The sequence below is a fragment of the Myotis brandtii genome, unplaced genomic scaffold, assembly GCF_000412655.1.
Source record: "Myotis brandtii unplaced genomic scaffold, ASM41265v1 scaffold332, whole genome shotgun sequence".
NCBI lineage: Eukaryota > Metazoa > Chordata > Mammalia > Chiroptera > Vespertilionidae > Myotis > Myotis brandtii.
Window position 1 is genome coordinate 3,062,048 of NW_005362797.1, and position 14,340 is coordinate 3,076,387.

The 14,340-nt window shown below is 46.4% G+C and overlaps 1 protein-coding gene across 2 annotated transcripts in view; it reads right to left on the bottom strand.

The window, feature by feature from the left end:
• FBLN5 (fibulin 5) overlaps positions 1-14,340 on the bottom strand; it is a 71,356-nt gene that overhangs the window by 29,343 nt on the left and 27,673 nt on the right. The window lies entirely within an intron of this gene.

The window sequence follows — 14,340 nt, forward strand, 5'->3', positions numbered from 1 at the left end:
ACTCCAAGGCCTGACTTTGCTCTAAATGACTGAAATAACTTTGCCTCTCGTCTGCTGGTCTCCAGTGTCTCCCCCAGGAAAGTGCGATAAACACAGAACCATCCAAGGCACAGAGGAGATCGTGTGGTTCTCAGAACTGTGTGTCGCCTCCTTAGAAAGCTCAGGGCTTTGACACCTGGGCCGCGCAGGGTGTCGAGGCGGCTCCACACTCACACGCGCGCGCTAAGCACACGCAGTTTCCGAGCGCTCCACACGGCGGCACTCGACTTGGGGTGTGCGGTTCCGCACCCCGCACTACACCTCGAGCTTCCAGAAAGCAGGGCTGGGGCCTGCTCACATCTGTGTCCTGAGCAGCGAACAGTGCCTGGCAGGGCAGAGCGCAGAAGTGAACTTCATTGGAAATGAAGGTGCTTCGTTCTTGGGCTTCTCTGAAGGCCAAAGAGGAAGGCAGTGAAGCCACGGACATTGAAGGAAGCAGTTCAGCCACCCACCTCTTTTGTGGCCCGTGGCCCGTGGCCAGGATCACACTCCCCTGGGACACTCCCCTGGGATGAAGGATGTGACGGACGCAGCTCTGGCCCCACAGAGGCTCTGGCCCCACAGAGCCTCGGGCCCCAGCTGGCAGGGCCTGGGGCCTTCCTCCCATCCCTGGGCGATCTGAGCATCCTCACCCCCAGAGGCCTCGTCCCACCAGGTGCTGGGCCTGGTGGAGCTGCTTCCCCTCTCCTCCCTGTCGAGGACGAAGCTTATTCTTAGCAATCGAGGAGGCGGGCATCAGAGGAGGGGAAAGGCACGCCTCTGCCTGGCCTGAGAATGCATCCACAGGGCCTCTTAGGGCACCGCCAGGAAACCCGATCCATTTCTCAGGCTCAGCACAACCCCGCAGCCTGGTGCCGGCTGTGAGAAGAGCCAGGTGAGCAAATTCGCCGCCAGGAATCAGCCGGCTCACGGACGGCAGCAAACGTCCCCTGGCAGCCCCTCTTGGAGCGAGATCACAACATCAGCACCTGTTCTCTTCCCACCGCCGGGATCAGAAAGCCCTGCCACCACTCTGACTCCATCACTAGCCAACCAGGTCACCTGGTGAATGTCATTGACTTTCTGCACCTGCCTCCTTGTGGCTGAAGTGAGGCGACCATCCCCTGCCCTCCTAGGGCTCACAGGCCCGTGGGGAAGACAGCTGTGGACACAAGTGTGTGGAGGGCACTGCAGAGAGCAGTGAGGACACATAACTGGGAGTGTCCCACATCTGGAGGGTGGGGGTGGGCGGGTCTTGACACTGAACAATGACGTAGGAGAACAGTCCCTTCACATACACCCATTCCTGGAACCCGAAGCCTCTTAGGAAAAAGGAGGGAAGTGACAGAGGGATGGCTCTTTCAACATTACTTAACAAGAAACAGGCCAGCGCCCAGCCGGCATGGCTCGGTGGTTGAGTGTCGACCTATGAACCAGGAGGTCATGGTTCGATTCCCAGTCAGGGCATATGCCTGGGTTGAGGGCTCGATCCCCAATGTGGGGCGTGCTGGAGGCAGCTGATCAAAGATTCTCTCTCATCACTGATGTTTCTATCTCTCTCTCCCTCTCCCTTCCTTTCTGAAATCAATAAAAATATTTTTTTAAAGAAAGAAATGGGTCAGCAGGAGAAGAAGAAGATGGATATTCATCCTGAGACCGGCCTACTCTGCTGGTCCCCTCTCCTGCCCTCACTCCTTCATGCTGGTACCGTCCACAGCTCCTGCTCCCCGTCTCCAGCAGGTGACCCCAGCAAGTCAGAGAATAACTGCTGAGGCTACAGCTCAAGAGGAGGGCAGACCTCAGGAGATGGCGAGAAGAGGCGACAAACCTATAAGGCCATGGGGGTGGGGCGAGGATGCCGGGAGAGAGCGGCCCGAGGGTACTGACACATGTCCGGAGAGTCGGGAAGCCAGGGTCCCACCGCACACAGCACAGGCCTGAAACAGCCACGCCCGCCCCCGACCACATCTGGGGCTTGGTGAGAGCTGGATTATATCACTTGAATCTAAAATAAATATTTGGACCAACTAAACACTTTTCAGGATTGCGTGCTTACCTGGCTGAAGGAACCGAGGACTGCCCTTTCCCATCCACCTCTGTGGTCGCTAGCAGCTCCTGGGTTTCTTTAGTGTGGAAGGCAGAGCGGTGAAGGAGCTACAGGTGGGGCCAACCAACTAATTTACCTGCCAGGCCGCTGTAGCCCTCCCTCTCTCCCACCAGGAGGAGCCCAGTGCCAATAACACAGCTATTCAGGATTCATAGATGCTGCACACATTAACCATGAGCCATCACTGCTATAGGTCCTAGGGATTCAAAGATAAAGGAGCCATGTCTGCTTACAGTCTAGAAGGAAACAGATAGGGAGCCAGATCATCCCAATTCCGTATGGTAGGTGCCATGCTGGAGAGAAGGATGGGTACTTCCCAGAGGAACAGGCTTCCTGGGATAGAAGATATTTGGGTAAATCTAGATGGATGATGTGGCAAAAGCAGCCGCCATTTTGTCCTCCAATATCCATTCTCCCAAGTAAAGGTTGCGTTTCAGCTTCCCTTACAGCGAGCGACACGTGGCTATGGAACTGCATCCTGGCCAGTGGGTGTAAGTGAAAGTAATGTGTAACAACTTCTGGATCGTGCTTTGGAAAGAAGGAGGGTGTGGGCCCATTGTCACCCCCTGCTGGCTGGGATGCAGGTGTGATGGTGGGAGCTGCAGCAGCTGTCTTGGATCCAGAGTGAAAGCCACACATTGAGTTTGGCCAAACCACCCTACCAGTCCTGAACCACCTGCCTCTGGACTATGCCATGAGAGAGAAATAAAAGTCCCTCTTACCTACACCAGTGTGTTGAAGGCTTCTTTGTTATGGCAGCTTAGCTTGTACCCGAATACAAATGAATAGGAGTTAGTCAAAAGGAGTAGATGGCGTGCGGCACGTGCAAAGGCATGAGAGGCGCAGCACAGCCAGCGAGCGAAGAGCTGTAAACACGAGCAGACGTGTGGGCACGCACCGTGAGCGCCTGGGGGGGGATGCCCATTTGTAAAAGCGTCAGGTGCCCAGCTAAGGAGGCCGGAGGAGAAAGAGATGGAGAATGGGGGCAGAACGAACTGGAAATGGGAAAAGAAACGAAAGAAAACGAAGAGATGAAACCAATTTAGGCAAAAATTAAAATTAGATTTTAGGTTTTAATGAGTTCTCTGGGTTAGCTTTAATCAGAACCATTTGACTTCCATATTTTTAAAAAGCCACAATAAGGTGAGCGCCCCCCCACCCCACCCCCACTCCGGCCAAATGTAGTCCCTGATTCTAAACAGTTGGGTAAAGCGTCTGCTCAATTGGGTTCCTAGCAAATGCATGTTTGATGAGCATTAGTAGCAGCAGTGAGGAGATTCTAATGAAAACACAATAGAAACAGATGGACCAAGGTACCTCCCCCGAGACCACAGCATTTCTCTGTGCCCCTCCGCCACGACATCCTAGAAGTGTCATATACAGTCACTGTTCTGCCTCTGCGCTCTCTCTCTCTCTCTCTCTTTTCCCCAGTCCAACCAGGCTTCCATCTCTTCCATTCTACTGCAGCCTCTCTTGTCAAGGTCACCATCAACCTCCACAAGATCAAATCCAATGGTTCAGGCATCATCCTTGCTACTTCTCAGCAGCATGTGGCACATTCAACCTCCCCTTCTTTTTTTTTTAAAGACTTTGTTCAGCCCTGGCAGGTTTGGCTTAGCGAATAGAGCATCGGCCTGCAGACCAAAGGGTCCTGGGTTCGATTTCAGTCAAGGGCATGTACCTTGGTTGCAGGCTCCTCCCCAGCCCGGGCCCTGGTTTTGGGGCTCGTGCAGGAGGCAACCAATCAATGTGTTTCTCTCACATCGATGTTTCTCTCTGTCTTTCCCTCTCTCTTCTACTCTCCCTAAAAATCAATGGGAAAATAGCCTCAGGTGAGGATAAATAAATAAATAAAATAAAGACTTTGTTCAGTAGATTCCCATGATGCCATCCTCTGTCATGTCCATCAACAGATGAATGGATAAGCAAAATGTATTACATACATACACAATGGAATATCATTCAGCCTTAAAAAGGAAGGAAATTCTGACACATGCTACCACATGGATGAATTTTTTAAGACATTATACTAAGTGAACTAAGCCAGTCACAAAAAGACAAATTTTGTATGATTTCACTTATATGAGGTACCTCCAATAGTCAAACTCATAGAAACAGGAAGTAGAATGGTGGTAGCCAGGGGCTGGGAGAACAGAATGGGAGTCAGTGTTGAATGGGTACAGAGTGTTAGTTTTGTAAGAAGAAAAAGCTTGGGAAAGTGGGTGCACAATAACATGAATGTCCTTAACACCACTGAGCTGAACACTTGAAAATGGTTAAGATGGTAAATTTCATGGTTTGTGTGTGTGTTTTTTTACCACAATAAAAAAAAAAGTTAATATCGGTAAATCAAAGCATGCATCTTCACTGAATTCCATTCTAAATTCTATGGATTGTTCCTACCCAGAGACAGCATTAACCTGTGATCTGAAGCAAAACCCTAGTGAATAAGCATACAGCGGCCTCCTGAGCTCCCAACGGGCATAGGTCTGCCCAAACAGCCCACACTCCTCTGCCGCCCCTTCTCCACCAAGGAATTAAGACTCGAGGATCCCCAGATGGGAGCAGAGAGTCAAGGAGAAAAGGAATGGCGGGGAGAACAAGGAAGGCATAGAAGGATGGGGAGGAGAGAAGGGACGCAGGAAGGAAGAGGTCTGGACGATGGGCATCTTGTGCTCCTGGAAATTTGGTTCAAAGGCCACACAGGCTGGTGGGAACTCAAGCTTTGGAGTCAGACCTGTTTCAAATCCTGCCGCACCCTCTCCCCTCAGCCCCCTCACTTTTTTTCTCTGCAAGTTTTTTGTTGTTATTTTTTGTTTTTAGCCACTAAAAGCGTTGGTTTTCTAATTTGTAAAAGGAGTTAGTGATGTTATATAACTCATGGGGTTTTGTGAGGATCCCGTGTAAATCAAGTCTTGAAATCATGCCAGGCACAGAAATGTCCCTCGGTCCAGTCTGACTGTTACAGCTTCATGCCAAGAAGCAAGAGGAAGAGAAGGAAGGCAGCAGGTGTGAAACTCACTCCTAAAAGAAGAGGGGAAAAATGGGGTTGGAAGCCCAGTTCTAGTCCAGAACCTTCTACTGGCTCATTAGTGACCTTCGGGCAAGTCCTTCTCAGCCTGTTTCCTCCTCTGAAAAACGAGGTCTGAAGTCTCTTTCACCTGGGAAGGTAGATGGACCTGAATCCTCTGTGCTCCAGATGGCTTCCTCCCCACACACGTCACTCACCGCCCACACCTCCGCCCTGGGCAGGCCCGAGGAGGCCCTCTGGAGGACGCAGGAGGAAAAGACCTAAGGTGGCTGGGAGACGTCCACAATTTGCCTCTGCATGACAATGAGGACATGACCTGGTAGACCAGACTATCACAAAGCAGGGCGAAGACTTAAGGTAAGAGGGTGACCTGAACGGGAAGGGCTTCTTGCCTGACACCACTTTAAAACGTTCTGTGGAGCACCACGAAGTCATGTCCTGTCTGGTCAGCCCCATGTCGAGTGTCTACTACAACATATAGGCATTGACAGAATGCACGGGCATTGCCGCAGCCTATGAACATGGTTATACTAGGTGAATGTTGTTGCAATATCAAATGCCGTTATAATGTATAAACGCTGCCACCGCTCCTGGGACTCGGATATAAGAACCATCTGGATCTCTTTCATGTTTTGTGGAACAGGCATCTTCCAAAGGCGCTTCCCGGGGGCTCAGGAAAAGACAGAGGAGCTAATCCTAATGAGTCACTCTTTTCTCCTTCGCATGCCCGCATGGTATTGATTCCAAAAGGAGAAAATGTGCTCATCAAAATAAGGACCGGTCGTTCACTCACTCACTCACTTAAGTAATATGCATTGACTCGTGCAGAAGGGATATATTGTTCATTCTTTGTCTTCAAATGCCCTTGACAAGCAGAAATTAGTCAAATGTTTTTACCTACCTTTATATTCTCTTGGGCAAGTCTAACCACCCTGCTATTGTAGGTGACAAAAATGAGGTGAAGAAGGTTAGTGTATAGAATAAAAAGCACAGATCAGGAACTCAACCAACCTCACCCCTAAGTAAGTAGGTTTATGTCAAGTTTCCCATTTTTGGTAAAGGGGGGTGGAGGGGAGGCATCATGCCTGATTACTTTCAGGGATTCAATGAGATAAGAGCTTCCTTTGGAAGAAATGTCACCTTCATGAATTTTTAGAAACTATTAGCATTAGAGAAGAAATACTTTTCTCCAGGTCATAGAAGAAATAAATGGAAAACAATGATCTAATTCTATCACATGTACTAGTAAGACTGGGCCTGATGGTCTCACCTACCAGTTTTGTAACTAGCCTCTCACCCACATACTCAGTGTCTGCTTCCCAGGCCAAAAGGAGGAAGGGGGTGAGCAGGCTAGAAGACAATTTTGGAGAACCACTTTATTACTGGTGCTCATTTGCAAGGCAATTTTGGAATATGATGTAGCTGGAAAGACTGGACAACTTGGCTGGGCAGGAAGAGACAATTCCTCTAATGTCTGGTCACTAGACATTCATTCATCTGTCATTCATTAGACTGGCAAACACGTACCAAACTACTTCTACATTCTTGGCATTATGCTAGGCAATGTGGATACCAAAGCGAACAAATCATGTTCCAAACAAATTTCATAGAATCAGTATCCCCTGGTGATAATGCAATTAAATAGAAATCAATAACAAAAGATAAACCTCCATAAATGTGTAAAATTTTAAACTCATCACTAAATAAATCATGGGCCATAGAAGTAACCACAATAAATCAGACAGTTCTTAGACTTAATGACAGTGAAAATACTACATATCCAAACTTGTAGGACACTGAGAGAAATATGTAGTCTTAAATGCTAATGTTAAGAAAGAAGAAAGCTCTGCAATGAATGAGCTAAGCATTCTGCTTAAGAAATTAGGAAAGATACAAAAATCCAAAAAAATAGAAAAAATAATAAAGAGCAAAAATTAATAAAATGAAAAATGAAATAAGCAAGAGAGATCAACAAAGTCAAAAATTAGTTCTTTAACATTGCCAAATAAAATAGATTTGATTTTAGCATTTTTTTAAAAAATGAGTTAGCATAGCAATATTAGGAATAAGAATAGCAACGGAACTAGATTCAGCTGAGATTTTAAAGATAATACAAAGAATGCTATGAAAAATTTCATGCAGATTAATCTGAAAACCTAAATGGACAAATTCTTAGAAAAATATAACTGCAAAACTGACTTAAGAAGGAGTAAAAAGTCCAAATAATCCCCTAACTGTTAAAGAAACCATATCTTCCGATAAAAATCTTTCCACAAAACAAAAACCCACCAGACCTCAATGATCTTATAGACACATTCCAATACACTTTCCATAAATAGGTCGTTCTAGCCTTCCAGAGAATAGAAAAGAAAGAATATCTCACTCTACCAAGCTAATATGTTGATACCAAACCCAGCAAGAGTAGTTGTTTAAAAAGTGCCCGGGCACTTTGGTTAAAGTGTAGTTCCAATACACCAAGGTTGCGGGTTCCATCTGTGGTCAGGGCACATACATGAAGCAACCAATGAATGCATAAGTAAGTGGAACAGCAAATTGATGTCTCTCTCTCTCTCTCTCTCTATCTCTATCTCTCTATCTCTTAGATAGGTAGGTGATAGATAGATAAAATTTATTTTTTTAAAGGAATGTGACAGGCCATTTTAATATATATACATGATGAAAAAAATCCTAAACAAAATATTAGCCAAACAAATTTTACTACATCATGACCAAGTTAGTTATCCTAGGAATGAATGAAAGGTGGTTTAATAAGAAAAATCTGTCAATGTAATTTCCCACATAAGCAGATTTTTAAACATATGCTTATCTCAATAGTTGTATAAAAAGCATTTGATAAAATTCAATACTAGTTAATAATTTTTTAAAGAAAGAAAGAAAACTTAGCAAAGCTCATTCTTAATGAGGTAACATTAGATACAGTTCTTTTACCATCAGGAAAAAGACAAGGATACCTACTCTCACCACCTATATTCAATATGATTTTATAGGTATTAACCAGTGCGGTAAAACAAGTAAAATAAATAAGAGGTATAAAAATTAGAGAACAAAACTCTCACTATTCACACATAGTGTGATTGTCAGAATAACCCAAAAGATTCTACAGACTAAGTATTGGAAATAATAAGAGAATTTCACAAGCCATCAGGATACAAGATCAATATTCAAAAATAAATTGCATTTCTCCATACCAGCAACAAAAGGAACACTGAATTTTTTTCAAATGCTATTAATATAGAAACAAAAAATATATATAAGCTTGCTAGGAATGAATCTAGACAAAGACTGCAAGACTTGTTTGGAGAAAATAATGAAACCTTATTGAAAGATATTTAAAGAAGACCTTAAAGGGGGCAGAGATTTAATGTTCAAGGATGTAAAAAATCAATAAAATGACGATGTCAGTTTCCTTCACATTTATCTAAATACTCAAGGAATTTCAACCAAAATCTCAACAGGGTTTGTTTTGTGGGTTGTTTTTTTCAAGGCACGTGGCCCAAGAATAGCCAAGACATTCCTGGAGAAGAGAATAAAGAACCCTAGCTTATTTAATAAGACTTATTATAAAGCTGTGATAGTGAACACAGAGTGACACTGATACCAAACCCAGCAAGAGTAATTGTTTAAAAGAGGCCCTGTCCCTATCTGGTTTGGCTCAGTGGATAGAGCATCGGCCTGCGGACTAAAGAGTCCTGGGTTCGATTCCAGTCAAGGGCACATGCCCATGTTGCGGGCTCGAGCCCCTGTAGGGGGCATGCAGGAGGCAGCCAATCGATGATTCTCTCTCATCATTGATGTTTCTATCTCTCTTTCCCTCTTCCTTCCTCTCTGAAATCAATAAAAATATATTTTTTAAAAGAATATGAGAAAAAAAACATTTTAATTACTAGATTGGCAAAAATTAAGCAGTCCATCGATACCAAATGCTGGAGAGATTGTAGATCAACAGAAACTCTTAATCATTGCTGATTAGAGTGCAAACTGGTGTTCTGGAAAATTATAAAACATTATTTTGGGAAATTGATATTTCCATACCTATAGCACAGCTCTATGGAGCCTGAGAAAATATTTATAGCCTTGTTCTTTCTAACAGCAAACACCTAAAATGATCCAATGTCTTTTGACAAAATAATGAATCAATAAATTGTGCTATAGTGTAGTCTCAGAGTGGAAAAGTATTTTTATAAATGAACTACAGCTACACACAACAACATGGATCAGAATCTTAGAAACCTAATGTTGAATGGAATGGAAAAGTCTCAGAAGACCTTGGATAAAGACGGTGCCATCATGGAGAAGCCTCAGGTTCTTCGGTTGGGTGCTGGGTTCTCCCGTGTGCATCGTTAATAAGCTTCTGCTTGCATATGTTACATATCACTTTGTGTATATACCAAGTATTGCACAAGTCCTTTCCACAGTTCAGCGCACGGTTGATTAAGACAGACTGACAACAGCTACAACACACTCATAAATAATAGAATGGAGCAATCTCTAAAATGCTCTGGAAACAATTAGTCCTGCAGATTTTATAGGCGCTAAAGGCTCTACTGCATCACTAATCATCCTGTGAAGTCGGCAGAGAAAGAATCGTTATCCCCTTTAACAGATGAGAACACTGAGATTCAGAGTTTCAGACATCTGTCCAAGATCACACAGTTAGTGAGAGGCTGAGCTGGCATCCAACCCTGAGATCCTGGGCCTGGCCCTGAGGATTTTCTATAGATGTTGCTCTATTAAACACTTGCAGGGAAGAGTCTAGTCCAGCGGTTCTCAACCTGTGGGTCGCGACCCATTTGGGGGTCGAACGACCCTTTCACAGGGGTCCCCTAAGACCATCGGAAAACACATATATAATTACATATTGTGTTTGTGATTAATCACTATGCTTTCATTATGTTCAATTTGTAACAATGAAATTGGGGGTCACCACAACATGAAGAACTGTATTAAAGGGTCGCGGCATTAGGAAGGTTGAGAACCACTGGTCTAATCTGTTTCTGATACCTTAGCACTAAGCTTCTAGAATGATTCTGGCCAATTTTCAGAATAGTGTTATCCAATTGCTTAAGATTTTCTTTCTCGGGTATAGGGCAGTGGTGTACCCCTGGACCATCATTCCAGTTCACAAGCTCTTAGAACTAGCTCTCGTGCACTTTGTAAGTGACCAGTGGGACTTTTTATTAAGAGAAGAACTTACTTACATTCATGAAACATGTCTTAGGGCAATATACAGCTATGCATTTTACTGAGCACCTTCTGGTCACATGCTTTGTATACATTCTTTTAATCCTCACAAAAATATTTATGAGCTAGGCACTATCCTCATATTACAGATAAGAAAACCAAGGCCATTCCCAAGATTCACTATGATAAGGGGCCAGGAGACAAAGAAGGACCAACAGGTCTGCACATGTGAGTGGAGGCAGTTAGAGTGCATGACCAGGGGGAGCACATTAAAATAAAATGGGAGCAGAAAGGCACAGGTACTTTGGTGTGGGATGATGGTGATGATGGTGGTTAGACATGGTAACAACCTACCATTTTTTGTTCTTCCTAAGGGCAGGATGAGAAAGACAGCAGCACAAAAGATTCAAGCAAGGCCCTAGACCAGTGGTCGGCAAACTGCGGCTCGGCAAACTGCAGCTCGGCAAACCGCGGCTTGTGAGCCACATGCGGCTCTTTGGCCCCTTGAGTGTGGCTCTTCCACAAAATCCCGGCTCTTCCACAAAATACCGACTTCTGCGCATGGGCCATGAAGTTTCAATCTCACTGTACGCGCGCCTGCACGTGGTATTTTGTGGAAGAGCCACACTCAAGGGGCCAAAGAGCCGCATGTGGCTCGCGAGCCGTGGTTTGCCGACCATAGCTAGACATTTCTTCTTTTTTTAAAAAATTGATTTCAGAGAGCAAGGGAGAGGGAGAGAGAAATAGAAACATCAAAGATGAGAGAGAATCATCGATTGGCTACCTCCTGCACGTCCCCTACTGGGGATCGAGCCAAAAAAAACAAAAAACGGGCATGTGCCCTGACTGGGAATCAAACTGTGACCTCCTGGTTCATAGGTCGACACTCAACCACTGAGCCACATCGTCTGGGCTAGACATTTCTTCTTGACTTGGGGCATTATAACAGCCTGATATTTCTATAAAGAGACTTCATGGTATTGTTCCCCTGACAATTTACAATGAAAACGAGTATTAGTTGTCCTGGTGCAGTGTGGGTACCTGCGCACCTGAGGACAGGTGTGCAGCATAGATGAAGGCTCCAGGCCCTTCCTTCCTTACTGGTGATCCCCGATGTCAGGGAGGGCGTGTGCCCCATGTGCACTGGATCGGCAGTGAGCACATCGTTGTCATCTGGCTGTTGGCTCAGGATAAACTTAGGTGCTTCTGTTCCTTCCTTTTCCAAGTGGAAGGGGGGATCCCAGGTATAGCTCTTGCCCATTCGACATCTAAACCCCCTCCACCTGGTAATAGCACCCAATTTTCCTTTGAGGGAACACCTTTCCCCACACTGAGTGCATGTGTTCCAGGTAGCGTTAGACCCACTCCTGGCTCCAGGTTTGGACTTGTGACAGAGGCTTGCTAAGTCAAAACCCCACATGACCAAGTCATGAGCTCAGGGATGGGCATGTGACCTGAGCTGGCTACCAGAGCCCGAACACAGCCTTTGGCTGGAGCTCTAGCGACTGAGGCATTCTCTCTGGGTGGGTCAACTGGTAAGAGAAAAGCCTGGAGCTGCCAGGGCCATTTCTTGAGCGAGCCTGCCTTGAGAATGAAGACACAGCGGGTACTAGATGGAGAGAGAAAAAAACAAGTCCAAACGATAACACGTGAGCCCTTGCATCCAGCCATAGCTAAGGCTACTTCCACTCATGGACTCTTCCGTTATAAAAATAAATAATGTGGGCATGTAGTTTTTCTTAACTCTTGTGTTTGTTGGTTTAGTCTTATTGTTTGCTTTGAGCTGGGTCTCTGTTACTTGCCACCGAGAGTCTTGATGATAAATACGCTGAGTGTAACCCGGAGTCCTGATGTTGACCTTCACTTTGCCAAAGTCAGAGCACCAAGAGCAATAAGTGGATGCATTTCATTTTAAAAGGTAAATACTGAGAAACCTGCTCTGTGTTCCTAGGAATCTCCGCAGAACACATCAGTCTAAAATAGTCCTTCCCAACCTTTTCCACATCAAGGCAAACACACAGAAAATTCTAGAAGTGTGTAAGGCACAATGGAGAGAGCACAGGTGATTGGGCCAAGGACTCGGGCATCCCAAGCCCCTCCCAGCCATCCCAAGAGCCAACCAATCCCCAGCCACACCTCTCTCCCAGGTGCCGGGTGAGTGGGTTACGAGAGGAAGTAAAAGTGGAAGGCGAGGGGATGTGTTTTGGAGCAAATCCTCGAGTCTCCTCTTAACAAGCTGGGTGACCTGCCGTATCCGACAGTCTGTTCTTTATGCTCCATACACAGGCGGGAACTCAGTGCTTGTACATTGTTAGCATTGTTTTTCAAAATCGGTCTGCCAAGAGCCAGCTGTTTCTGCACAGTCAGGCTTTCTGGGGCGTGTGGCTCTGGCTTCGTGGGAAGGACCCCTCGCTCGGCTGTAACTGCTTTTGCTCTCTGCAGCAGACCCGGACTTCCAGCCAAGAAACAAAGGGGCGGAAGGTCACCGGACTGGGGGCGGAGGGAGGAGTAGCCATAGAGCCGAGCCAAAAGAATGCCATTATTCAAGAAATGATTGAAGAGTTTCTTCAAGACCGGCCAAAGGAGTCATTCTCTTTGAACTCTGGGGGGTTGAAGAATGCTGAGCGCCCAGTTTGCAGATTCTTCCATTGACCCGTTGTGGTCAAACCAGGATAGAAGGATGAAAAAGAGCGTCTTTGCTTTAGAAATCCAGGAGCTGGACTTTGGCGATGGTGGGTGCCGAGAATTGAAGGAAAGGTGCCTTATTAACAGCTGCATCTCCTTGGTTACTTGGCACCTATCACCCAACTTTCATAGACGGCCGACCCATCACCAAGCCAACAAGCATCGAACCTGCTGCTCTATGTGCCGCACAGGAGGGGAGGGAAGTGAGAGCGATACAGGCACGTAAGACATGAAGCTCTCCTGTGCCAGAAACACAGACACGCTTCTCATTAAGTCTAAGGTAGACGATAAGTGGCCAGCGGAGGAACAGGCCGAGTGTTTGGGGAACTCGATGTGGGGTGTGGAGAGAATTCCAATGGGCTTGGGGTGGGGTAATAGAGATCTAAGAAGGCCTCCAAGAAGAAACCGCATATGGCCTGGGTTGTTAAGGATGAGAAGAAAGAATGGCATTTCCTGTGTCTCAGATCTCAGAAGGGTCCCTGCTGGAGGAACAGGACTGTGTCCTAGCTGTGGGCTGAACTGTGTCCCCCAGATTCATACGTTGAAGTCACATCCTGAGTACCTCAGAAGATGATTACTTGGAGATAGTTAGACACCTTTGAAAAGGTAATTGAGTTGAAATGGGGTGAGTAGTTGGACTGGCATCCTCCTGAGCTGAAGGAATTCGGACACAGAGATGCCTTAGCGGAAAGACCATGGCAGACACCCTTCCACAAGCCTCGGAGGGAAGCCCGGAACAGCTCCCGCCCCGCGGCCCTCAGAAGATCCAGCTTCGCTGACACCTTGATCTTGGCTTCCAGCCTCCAGAACCGAGACAATGTGTAGACTTACACATTCCATGTGCTCCCCAGCACCTCCCACACTGGAGACGGCCACCCAACCTCCCAGAGGGAAGTGAACACCCGGTCCTCCCCCCGACCCCCGTCTGGTCTCAGCGCCGTTATTAGCGTGCGTGTGGCTCATGTGCCCGATTCTAGAACCACACACACTCTTCCCCAGATCAGGAGGGTCAGCAGCCTGCCTGGAACACTCTCCTGGGTCATGGCCAGCCTGCCCTCCTCCTCACAGCTAAGAGCCACCAGCTCCTACGGTCTCTACCACTTTCTGTTTTATTAACCCTTTTGTGGCTCGTCTGCCTGCTGGAGTACCAGGGTCTGCCTCGGTTTTGTTTATTTTTCATCTTCAGAAAGCAGTAACGCTAGCAGCCAAATGTATCCCATTTACAGCGTGAGTGTGAGAAGACAGAGCTCTGACTGGAGAGAAGACTGAGTGTGGCATGTCCATGTGGCTGGGTTCG